The sequence below is a fragment of the Poecile atricapillus genome, chromosome 1 (genome assembly GCF_030490865.1).
Source record: "Poecile atricapillus isolate bPoeAtr1 chromosome 1, bPoeAtr1.hap1, whole genome shotgun sequence".
Taxonomy (NCBI): domain Eukaryota; kingdom Metazoa; phylum Chordata; class Aves; order Passeriformes; family Paridae; genus Poecile; species Poecile atricapillus.
The window spans coordinates 69,156,037-69,168,632 of NC_081249.1; positions in this window are offsets into that span (position 1 = coordinate 69,156,037).

Below are 12,596 nucleotides of genomic sequence, written 5' to 3' on the forward strand. Positions count from 1 at the left end.
GTGCATGTGCTCTCCTAGGAGATGGAATGGTCCTTTGATTAAGAAAAAAAAAAAAATAAGAAACACTGTATTGTACTGCCCTTTGGAGATTTTTAATTGGAATATCTTCACTGTAACTCCCTCTCCACAAAGGGAGATGGAAGTTTCAGCTCCTGCTCTGAAGACTGCTAGCAGCATTTGCACTTATGCCCAGCACAAGGACCTAGATATAATCGTGTGGGCATGGAGAATCAATAGCATGGAAAACAAAATGAGAAAGGCCCCAGCATTTATCTATCATGCCCTGCTGCCTTCCCACTGAAGCAGCAGTGGGCTTGTGCTGGCAGGAGCATGGCTGAGGCATCGGAGGAACGGGATGCAGCAGTGGGAGGCAGTGTTGCATCATCCGCATTTAAAGTCTCTCTGTTTTCCCTTCATAAACCAGGGGAAAGCACAGCTTTTCCAAGCAATTCAAAGGAGACTGGATTCAACTCTCTTTATTTTACCAGTGGGAGCTTTCAGCTTTCCTATCCTATTTGAAATGACATGCCTTAGTGCTTCAAAGTCATTTTGGAAAGGGGAATGAGTGCATTAAGCAGTATAACTCCTGCAGCATAAAGAGAGGTCAGGAGTTGGTTTTGCATAAAAATTATGTCATCCAGTTCATGGGGATCTGTTACTGCCAGGCAGCTTCAGGGATGGAAATGGAACGGACTAGACAGATCTCATTGCTCCTGATCACATCACTGCTGATGAACAGAAAATTTGTTTCACAATTGCACAACCAATCAGTCTAACTCCAGCACTCTAGAAGCAGGGCTCTGCTGTAAATCAGTCCTCAGCACTCCCTTCATGATCAGTGGCAAATGCCACGTGCTGTCAGGCAGGGTTTCACTCCCCCTGGTAGCAGCTTCTGTCCTGAGATGCCATGCAGCCACTGTCAGAGCAGCCCTCAAAATCTGGTATTGTTCATCTGGGGAGCCCACAGCCAAAGCAGCTGAACATGGTGAGCTCTCCAGAAGTTCAAATACTTCCACTTATTTTTCATTTATAGTTGATAATCCCAGGTGTTTCTTTAAGGATGCTAGGGTCGTGCAACTCACTGTGACACAGCTACTACATTTTGTTTTCCTGGAATTATCTAGCCTTTGCTTCTCTTGTAGTATCTGACCTGTGTATTCAGGATTAATGCATCAGATAGAGGAACCCCAGAATCAGGGGTTTGTATACCTCTTTGGGATTTCAGAGCACAGAACAAAGCTACTGAGATGAGAATTGAGCCTCTGACTCATTAAATATGAATTACTCATGAGTTTTTGTTTTGTTTATTGCAGTTTGGCTAATTTGTACCCATCTGATTAAAAGTCACTCTTCCCAAATATAAATCACTTCAATGATTTAATGCCAGACCATGAAATAGGATGTGTAAGAATACACTTTAACCTTTATTCAGATGGAGGACAAAATAACCACAAAACAAGTAACAAAACACCACAAACTGTTTCATCTTTCTGCTCCATCCATATCACTGTTTGCTGGGGCTCATTTGCCTGCAGGCTCTAGAGATGACATTTCAACTTTCTTGCTTAAACAAACTTCAGTCCTTGGGAGCGGGCAAACTGCTCCAGAGAGTGAGCACTCCACAGTGATTCTGAGCTGGGCTCTGCTCATGATGCTGAGGCATTTACTGGACCTCCTAAACACTGCTTTTCAGGTTCTGGTCCCTCATGCACACTCGTCAGAGCCATTGGGCTAGAGCTGCTTGGTTTGGCTGAACAGCCTTTTCAAGTCAATATTACAGAGCCCTGGGCCCATCAAGGGAGGCAGAAGTTCAGGCAGCAAACACAGACCATGAATGACTGACAACTATTTTTGCACATCCAGTCCTGTCACAACTGCTAGAACTCAGGGTGGCGTTCATTCTAGGATGGGCAGAGAAAAGCGATGATAGAAGTGTAACCTCTAACTAGATATAAAAGGATCAGCTCTGAATCTGTGGCCAAATTACTTCTCTAGCTTTTTAGATAAGTATTTTGCACAGCCAAGAAATCCCTGAATCTTAAATTCTTCCCTTTCCCCTGTCACATGACCACAGTTGCTTTGTATTTGTAAGCCCATCTGAATTTCATAACCAATAATTTTGTCACTTATTAGCATAATGGTTCACATAAATAGACTGCTTGAATATGAATGCAACCATCATTATCACCCTTCACCTTAAGCAGGCAAGATGAGTGCAGTGGGTCTGCACTGATCATCCTGCAGATCACTTTTTAGCCTTGAAAAACTCTCTTTTCTTTGAAAAAGGATCCTGCTGCAATTAGTACTGATACATGGCAGCTGCTATATCAAAGAAGTTACCATGCCAAAAAGAACTGACGTGTATTTTTAGGCAACACTTTAGGGTAAGTCAACAGCCAGGTACCAGGTACCTGTGAAACCACTGCTTCCATATGGAAAATGAAAGCTTGGACAGTATAAGAATCACTGAGATATTTAGTCTGTTCACTTTCACAACTTTTGTGTTAGATCACTAGTGATACACTATGGGAACTGGGATTCTTATGCATTACTTCTTCTGCTCCCAAGCATGTATGACTCTACTCCAGCCTTCAAATACCCATTTACACAGAGTCATTGCCTCAAACCTGCCTGTTCCCCACTAAATTCCCAGCTGTAGTACTGAAACGTGTGCTCCAGAGAGTCTGCCTGGCACTGGTCTCACATCCTTTCAATATGTATATGAAGGAGGCAACAAGAATAGTGCCAGATGGCAAAGGGAATGGAAATGATATGACGTACATATGTGATGCGATTTTCTTTCTTTTTTTTTTTTCTTCTTGTGAATAAAGCATCTTGTGAAAAGAGGAATTAGATGCAGTATTTATAACAGTCCTTCATAAACATCCCCAAATTCCAAGCAGAAGACAAAAGGCATGAATCATATCACAGCAGGCGCTATAGCTGGGGAAGTGGCCTTTATGAAGATTGCTTCCGTAATTTGGGCTCCAGAATGAAAGAGAGCTGCTCTTAGGAGATCTGTAGGAAGTTGATAATGGCTTATTTAATTGTAGTATCACTAATAAAATCTGTGTTTTCATCAGGAACATTTCCTTAGCTAAAAATGCCATGATTCTTCAACTGCAGTTTGATCCTGTTCATTTTGTCTATAAATGATATAATGCCAAAAAAATAGATTAGGACATTATAGTTTCCTTTAAAAGGAAACTTTTAGACTGTGGCTGCAATCCACACCATAGAAGATGATAATACCATAATAACTGACTTGGTATGCAGAAATAAAACAATTACTCATAAACCAGAGATCATAAAGCAAGGAAATTTTTTCTCTATCAATTATAGAGGAAATGAGATTATAATTTGCTCTTTATGACTTGACAGCTAAAAACCTCCCATTAATTGAGTCTTGTCATTAAAGGAATTGTCCCCTTGCAAAATTCTCCAGCAGTTTTGGTGGCAGTTTTATGTTCTTAATCTATTTAGTGACATTGAACTTGCATTCTATTCTTTGTACCAGAAGAATATCACCCCATTCATATTAGTCATGGGAAAATCCCGAAATAGAAAGGATGTGAGCTGAAGCAACTTCTGATGTCTACACTGAAAAGAATAAGACCATCTAGATTCACAGGATTGATGGACACCAAGTATCAAATCAAAGGGATCTGCACACACCAGTCATTTTCAGATGCATCTAACTTCAGACAACCACAATGGAAAATACTAGCCATCAATATAATTTAAAATTAAAACACAAACTACTAACCTACCTGTTTTTCACACTATTTAACAGCAAAAGTCTGGCAAAGGTGACAGCAGATCTCAGAAAATTCAGCAATGGCAGCCCTGATTTGTAGCCAGACTTTTTTCCTACTGAAAGTAGGCAGGGATTTTTTGGGAAGCATATAGTGGCATTAATGAGCAGTATGTACTGCTGCACTCAGACATCTGTGGGTACATTCCCTGAACACATACAACAGAAGGGGACAGGCTGCTGTAAATCACAGGGAGCTGTAAGGCAGTGATGGCCAGCAAATACCCAATTACTAGGTGCAGATAATAGCATGATTATTATGCTATTCCTGATGCTGGCCTTGTGCCTTTTTTTGTGGGCCCTGCAAAGCCTGGTCTGTAATTTTCTTACCTTTGTATCATTATTCTCCAGTGCAGAGGCTGCAGCTGGATCCAGAAGATGCACAGAGGGCACAAAAGATGTGTGGATCAAAAGGTGAAGAAACTCTTCTTCCAGCACAGATATTTTGATACAACCCACCTTACCCTGTTTAAGGTGCTCAGCAGCTGGGCATCCCTTCATAGCATCTTCCACTGGAGAAGTGCTCAGGGTCAGGGCGGAAAGATTCACAGAGTTCTGTGAGGAATCCTGCACAGTACCACTGCCTTGGTAGTGCTAACCATCAGGAAAGCCAGGCAGGAGAGGATACAATTAATGGGAATATATCACTTTCCAGCTTGTTAGGACTGCAGTCCAGCCAAGGCTGCAGCATTCCTTTGCACTTTACCATCAAACCAAAGAACTGCAAATGATAGGGAAAATGGATGAAAGCAGAGCTTTCTCAAGCAAAGCTTCAAAGCGTGGAAGGCAAAAAAATTCCCAGAGCTGTCTACTTGCAAGCAGTACCAGACTGCCTGCAGACAACTCCAGACAATAACAGCCTCAAGGGGATAGGCAAGATAGGATATCATGATAGCTGCAAAATCAAATATTGCCAGAAATTCCCATCCCAGTACCACATCGGAAATTACTGGAATGATAACCAGGGCTCCCTAATAGGCATTTTACAGATTGTGGGATATTGCATAGCATTCAGGAAGGTTCATCAGAATGAAAAACGTGTGTGAGAGAGGAATATTTATTGTGCAGAAATGTACAGTGCAGTCATGGCTGAAAGCTATGATTTGTTATTGGTCTCATGCAAATTGCAGCAAATTTGATCACATTTAACGTTGTACGTCATTTTCACCAGCAGGAAAAAAATCTATAGACAGTATTTCAGAAAATGAGAAATTACAAGTACAATCAGAAAATAAAGACTGTCTGTTTTTGCTGAAGGAATGGTTGATATTCAGGAAAAAAAAATATTTTAGGGAATAATGATTACCTTGATTTCCGTTTTGTTGTCTAGCTGATGGGACTCAGCAATTGAGACAGGCTTGCTCTGATGATGCTGGCAGGGTCACAACACTGATGACAGCTGATTTTCTCATGACTTCTTATCATACAGAGGATTGTCTTACTGATAGACATAATCATGACAATGCTGCAGCTGCCTCCATCAGATGTGTTCCCCAGGGCTGTTAAAGCATCTGTTACTTTTCACCTTTCTGAAGTAATTGCAATTGTCTTTTACCTGCAGCCTCATTATTCTGCTGAGATAGTTATACACTATGTCCATTATTGAAGGAGAATTGATAATATATCATCAACAAGCAAAAGAAACTCACTTTGTCTTTCTAAATTATTTTATCACTACAGAACACATTAATGTATAATAGCTATACTTGTGTGCTAATTTGCATCCATTGCATTCCTTCCATTATGTGGAGTGATGATATTGTTATTGCACAGGTATTATTTCTAATATCCATGAAATATCGCAAAGTGTCTCCTTTTTCTTTTCCTTTTTTTTTTTTTTAATAGGACTTATAGATCTAGAAATTCTACCTTGATCTTTTTTTTTTTTTTTTCCATTGTAAATTCATCTTTGGAGAGAATTTTTACCTCATTTTAACAATATTTTTCTCCCATGTGCTGCTCAAAAATAGTGATGCTATTCAACAACCTTGCATCATTCATTAGAAGATTGGTGTGGGAGGGGAGGCAGCAGAGCCTCTATCTTACATGTTTCTCCTTAAATTTGCTGGAGTTATCCTCAGTGTTTTGATTCTCCCTGCATCCTCTTAAAACCTGCTTTTTGCAAGAAATCTAGCCACTGAAATGGATGTAATCAAAGAAGAACGTTCAGAACTTTGCTCTCCTGCATGGTAGTAGACGTGATTCTTTAAATTTTATTATAAATTTCCACCATTTACTATGGGATTTCACACCACCCAATTCTGAAATGGGCTGAATTTTCTACTAGCTTAGAAACAAAAATCCACTCCTGAAATTCTAGGAATAGTATCATTCACTCTCATAAAGTGTTCCCTGAACCCTGTATGTACACCTATGTCTTCAGTTGTGCTCATTAAATAGGTAATTAGTATAATGGATTTGTAAGAGTCTGAGATGGTTTCACCAAAAAAAAAGTATAAAATATTTCATGTTTAGTTCAGCATGAACAAACTGTGAAATTGTATTTGACTTAGACTGAAGAATTGCACTAGAATGCAGAATCGAATCAGTCTTTAACCAGTAATTTCAGGATGCTTACTTATTAAAAATATGTATTTTGCTAGCCTAAATTAAAGAATGCTTGAGGCTACATTCATTTCAGCAGCTTTTCAAAGACAGGTAAATAATACCAATATTACTAAGGAAGAAGAATCAGACATAGTGCAAATTAGTTAAAATACTTGCACCACATTTTCTTCAGAAGATGCAAGAATGAGGATTAAATCAATCTCACCTCACCCCAATCATCCCAAAATGAGACATCTAGTCTATACCACATGCCCAGGGAACAGCATGGGCGGAAGAGAGAACTCCCAGACAACCCTGCCCCACCTCAACCACTTTTTACTTCTCTTTATCCAGGCTGTGACAAGCAGCATGCAGCACATGTCCTGTGCTCTGCATACGACCAAAAGAAATGGAAAGTGCTAATGACACCGCAACAGCAATCATGTCAGATCTCCTGCAAACATGAGCTGAATTTGCTCACAGCAACAAGGAACAATTTCCAGAGGACCTCAGTGTAACAACCAGTAAAGGTACAATTTAATGAAAAGTTTCAGCACCTTTAACCACAAGTCTTGCTGTGACATCATGAAAAAAGTAGTTTTTAACTTACAGGGCAAAGGAACATGGCCTGTGGCTGACATGTAGGCAAGGCACTGGAGTGTTTTGGTCAGACACTATCTGATCTGCAATAAATCTTATCAGTGTAAAGTAGCATTAGTGGCTAGGTTTAGGATGAGGCATGCTAAAATTGGATCTCTTTTGTTAAGTGACTGTCAGAAGTGTTACTCTTATTCAGAAATTAAAAAGAAATAGCTGAGCATGGAGATAATACAAATCAATCTCTCCTTGATTCACATGTAAATAAGTAAAGATCTTTTAAATAGTTATATTTGTTGTTGACATCTTCTGAACATGCCAAAAAGCCAGACCAAAGAGACACAACTCTTCTGTCACTGCCTCATGAACTCAAGCTTACAGGTGGGTTGGTTGTAGACATGAGCAAGGCTGGTACCTACCGCACTGACAGAACTCTTTTGGAGCCCCAGGGGAGTGCCAGCTTCTCAAGACACAAAGACAAGCAATAAAGGGGGGGCTCTCTACCAGTCCACTCTTTTAAAAACTAAACAAAAGCCACAGTCAGGAAAATTGAAATAGAAAGGACAAACTTCAAGCTGTGATATTTCTAAATGGGTGTGTACTCATTTATGTCTCAAAACACTTTCAGGGGTTTTTATAAAAGAACAGTATTGTGATGTCAGTTCAGTCTTCAGAAAGTTTAGAACAAAAGGAAAGGGGGAAAAGAGGGTATTTCAAATACTCACTGTTTCACATGTCCAGCTTTTCCCAGGCAAACATTATTTACACTTGAATACAGTATGTTACATTGTAAAACTATTTTATGAGTCTAGTTGAATCACTGAAGATATTTAGCGATGTCCTCACTAATGTGGTTTTGTTTCAAAAATAATAGAAATGTTCAGTTTTGAAAGAAGAACTTTTCCCGTGTTGGCCTGGAGAATGCATGCAAATTCAGGCTCAAAATATTATATTTTTAAAGGGTTTTCTTGTCAATATAGAATAAACAGAGCTTATTCAAGTTCAAAAAGAAAAGGTGTGAGAAGGCATAATCACTCCAACTCAGAGACTGGATTGCCAATGCTGAAATGGGTGTGGATGGAGCAGGAGAGGCAGAGAGTAAGAACAGTGTCAAATGATAGGGAAGCTGAGGACACTGTCTGGTTTCATGGACAGCAGATTGATCTGCTGGTAACAGCATTTTGGCTTTTTGGTCTCCATCTCTTTTTCATGCTTCCTAGCTTCACTCAGTTGACATCTGCAAGGAGCTGGGAACAATTCTAGCAGAAGGCCCTGCTGCTTCTTTGAGGTGTCAATGCTGGGGAATAAGGCATGGAAATAACAGTAGGTATTCCCAGGCTTCAGGCATGCCAGGGAGACAAGAGCTCCCAAGGCCATCACAAGGCCTCAGCCAAAGAGGTGAGAGGAGAGGGGATGTAGGAAGCTGGACATAAGACGCACCAAAGGAGGGCACAGGGCACCAGGAAGTTTGGAGCGGCAAAGAGGAAAACCATCACAACATTGTCAGCGAGAACCAGCAGCAGAGAAGAAAAGAAAAATACAAAAGATCTCCAAGAGTCAGGCAATACTTTTTCTGTTTGCTGAATTAATTTTGCAATTAAGTCCCTATGTGCTTTACCAGCTGTTCTTTTTCCCATTAAGCAGTTTTAGCAGCCATGGGCCTGCCATATAAATACAGTCAGGGAAAGGAGACAGCACAGTTAGGAACAGGAGGTTCAGTGTCTGTAAGGCACACTCTCACTATCAACTTTGTTATACAAAAGCACATGATAACTGGTTTCCCATTTCCCCACCACAAACCTAATATTTTATTTTAAATAGACAGAAGGTGAAACTTGCTGCTTACAAGCTCAGGAAGTCACTTTCAAGGCTATCTGAAAAATACTTGTACCTTATAGAAATACTTGTACCTTATCTCTCATAGAAATAAACAACCACCCCCAGGCCCATGCAAATAGAAAAATGTTTTTCCAGGATGTTATGCAGGCTCATACAGCTGAACAATTCAGGGCAAAACTGCCTGTAACTAACTGTACATGTTAAAGCCCAAAGTGTGCACCTTCATGTGAATTTATTTGAGCAGTTTCTCCTTTTTGTTAATTCATACAGCCTTAGCTTTGTATGCTCCCATTTTTATGGTCCCAGTTTTTATGAAATCTTTTCAAAATGCTAGCTCTATACTTCTATCAGCACTGCAGTCCTACTGAAATAAGTATGGCCACACTGAGTAGACAAAAGTCCACCTACTTGAAATTCCCTTCTCTGGCAGGGGCAAATAACAGATGCTCAGAAAACAGGTTAAAGGACAGGTACATATGCTGACTGTTCTCAGGATACCTTCCCCACTTCCAGGAACCATCAGTTCAGGAACTTCTTGAACCAGGAACATCTGTCATGGTTACTTTATTTGGTTTAGCAGGTCCCCAAAAGAACTGTTTAAGGTGCTTAACCTGAGTCTTCACACTTATCATTCAATTGGCTAAACTCAATACCTCCCCTTTATGAGCTCAAATTTCCAAAGGAATGGGCCTGCTTTATTATTTACTTTCCTTGTAGGAGCAATAAATATCATTCAACACTATTCTAGAAGAAATTCATTTATGATGATGCCTAAAGCTGGATTGAAGTGCCATATTATTTTCAGCAATATTGCCCCATCTTCCTGTATAAGAAATCTTGCAAGGCACTAGTCTGAAAACAGTACATGACAAATCTGTTTCAGGTACTGTCATAATCTGAAAGAACCCAGGAAATTTTCTGCTGCTGTTCCACAATCACCAGAAGACCTACTGTCCCTGCAACTATTTATAAAATAAATAAATAAATAAATAAATAAATAAATAAATAAATAAATAAATAAATATAAATACCCATTGATGTTTTTGTTCATAAATACACAGCAGAATCATGCCAGGGAAGGAATTACTTTAACTAAAGCAACAGGACATATCAAACATCACTTTGCAGATTTTTCTGAACAGATCTGGGCAGATGTTTGGAAAATCTGGGAAAGGGCGTATTTGTGTATTTTTGGATGGACAGGAACAAGGACTGATAACTGTGTCCCCTGCTGCTTTGAATGTCCAGAATAGTTTTGGTGGTCAATTGGTGGAGGAAAAATGCCATTCCACCTAAACCACAGCTAAGCAGACTAAAGTCCTGCTTCCTCAAAACCTTTCACAGGTTCACTTTTCATACCTTTTTCTTTTCCCCCCTGAGAATCTAAAACTGTAAAAAGCACATGAAATCCCCATCTGGGGTACAGACTCAGTGTCACTCACCCTAATTCAAACTCCCTCAAATGATAAAGACTTTGTCACTGATCTCAAGAGTTCAGCTGGACTGCCCAGGCTCAAGCCTGATGCACCGTCCTATGGGAGAACACCAGCAAATCTCTCACTTTGAAAGATGAGAACAGCTCCTCATGTGTCACCGCCTTCCTGAGGATACTCAGCTTAAATACTTGTCCCTAAACACACTGAACTCTGCTTATTGGTCTTTGTGAAGCTCCTCAAAAAGCCCCTGCTTCTCCTGAGGGCAATGGTAGATGATGAATCCTTATCTCTGAAAAGCAAATGCAGTCGGCCAGTCCCAACAACTTACTAGGACTGAAAAGCAGTTTCATTTAGCAAACGGGGAAAGAACTTTGCTCTAGCAAAATTTTAAGAACAGATGAAATTTAATAGCCTCCTGCAACAGAACAGCATGTGACTCAGAGGCAGCCACTCTAGCTCTACCTCCGCTGCTTACTTTCAGTTCCTCGTTAAGGAACTGTTTACATCAAATAAATGGAAATTTTAAAAAGGGAAAGAAACCCGCTGTTTCAGATTAAAAGATGCGTCTAGGCAGAAGGATGCCTCTGTCCACTTCTGCAAACGGGTGAAGCGGAATACAGAGGGAAGAGAGGAGTGCTTTGCTGAGTCACGCTAAGGAGGGCTATCTCCAGCGCTGCTGCTGCTGCTGATCATCGCCACCCAATTCACAGCTGCGGAGGGAGGGGACAGGGAGCGCAGGCAGCACAGCACCAGCAGCACCACCAGCTATTTCTCAAAGCACGTCTAAGGTGCTGAACTGGAGCTGTCAAATGGCTCACCAGAAATTCTGTATTAAGCAATGCAGTCAGACGAAAACAACTTACATCAGCTATCTGCAGTGAAGAGCTATCACATGCCTAGTACATAAATGTGATTGGAAGCAAAACAAGAAGGGACATAAAAACCCAAATCACCTCAAACAGAATCAAGCAGCTACATTAAATAAATTTTAAATCCTCAAGCAGTCTGAAAGCCAGTCACAGCAGATCTAGTAGCTCTTGTAACTTTGTTTAGGACTGGGCAAAACCACAATGAGCTGTCTGCACCAGCTGCACCTGAACACAGTGAGAAGGGAGCTGCTAAATTCTTCTCCACTGAGTCATCTAAACAGAAAAGCCACCAGTGTGAAGGGCTTTCAATAGAAATATCTAAATCTGAGATGTGAAATAATCAGAGATGAGGAAGGAGAACTTGCAAATACATGAGAGGTAAACAACTGAAAAGCAAAACCACTGAATAAACCACACCATTTAGAAGTAGCTGCTGTTTTGTGGTGTGTGAGATGAGAAGCCAGCAAGAGCACCAGCTCTGTTAAGATTTTCTTATTCGGAAAAAATAAATATATCCTGATGCCTCAGATATGCTTGAGGATTCAAACAAGCAAAAATTTTCAACACAACACTTCAGAAGAGCAAAAAGAGCCATATGTCATGGAGACTACAGTTAGCAGTAGTGCTTGTGCTGTGACAGAGGTGTTCAGAACACCCCATTCTCAGGAACACAAAGTCAGTGGGATGTTGTTGCCCACACCTTTATAGTTACATCTAAATTTAGGCATGCCTCTGCAGAATCACATTACTTACTCTCTTCTCCTTTCTCCGGTATTTGGAGAATTTCCTTCATAAAGCTTGTTTGCCCTGCTCATGGGCATGACACAGGGTATGAAAGATTTCTGCAGAACTGCATTTTATATAAAACTGACTAGCTGCCAAAATTTCTCTTCCCTTTTTAGGTTCCTTTTTAAAATTTGTGTTAACCATTGTTATCAAGATGGCCTTGAAAACATGAGTTGAACATTAGTACAAACAGTACAGTAAGGTTACTCTTTAATTCATAAATGACATTTATAGGGCTAAGGTTCTCAGTAGATTGTTAATATGATAAATTAAAGCCAACTCTATTTTAAAAAGTACTTAACTTCTTAGAAGGCACTTAAAATCACATTTTACTTGTCAATATTACTTATTAGAGCAGTACTAGTGTTTTCAGCAAAATATTTCAGCAAAGCATTTCTCCAAAATGTCTCCACCTTCACCAAAAGAATCTTCAGTTCTTCACACATTGAGGATGTCATAAAATGCAAACCAGTTCAAACTGCAGAGCTGCAGCCACCACATGCCTGTGACCTTTGTGAAGTTTGTTCCTGGGCATATCACTCAAATTCAGGCCAGTGTGAATACTGGTGGCAGGAGAGAGAGGAAGGTAACTTGCCACGTATTGTGCTGTTTGGAAAAAGTGCTCAGCTTCAAAGAATAAGCATCACCCAGTTAAGTCTGATCTTAAAAGTCCAATCATATCTATTGCTTAGCTCCCCCTGCAGTGGG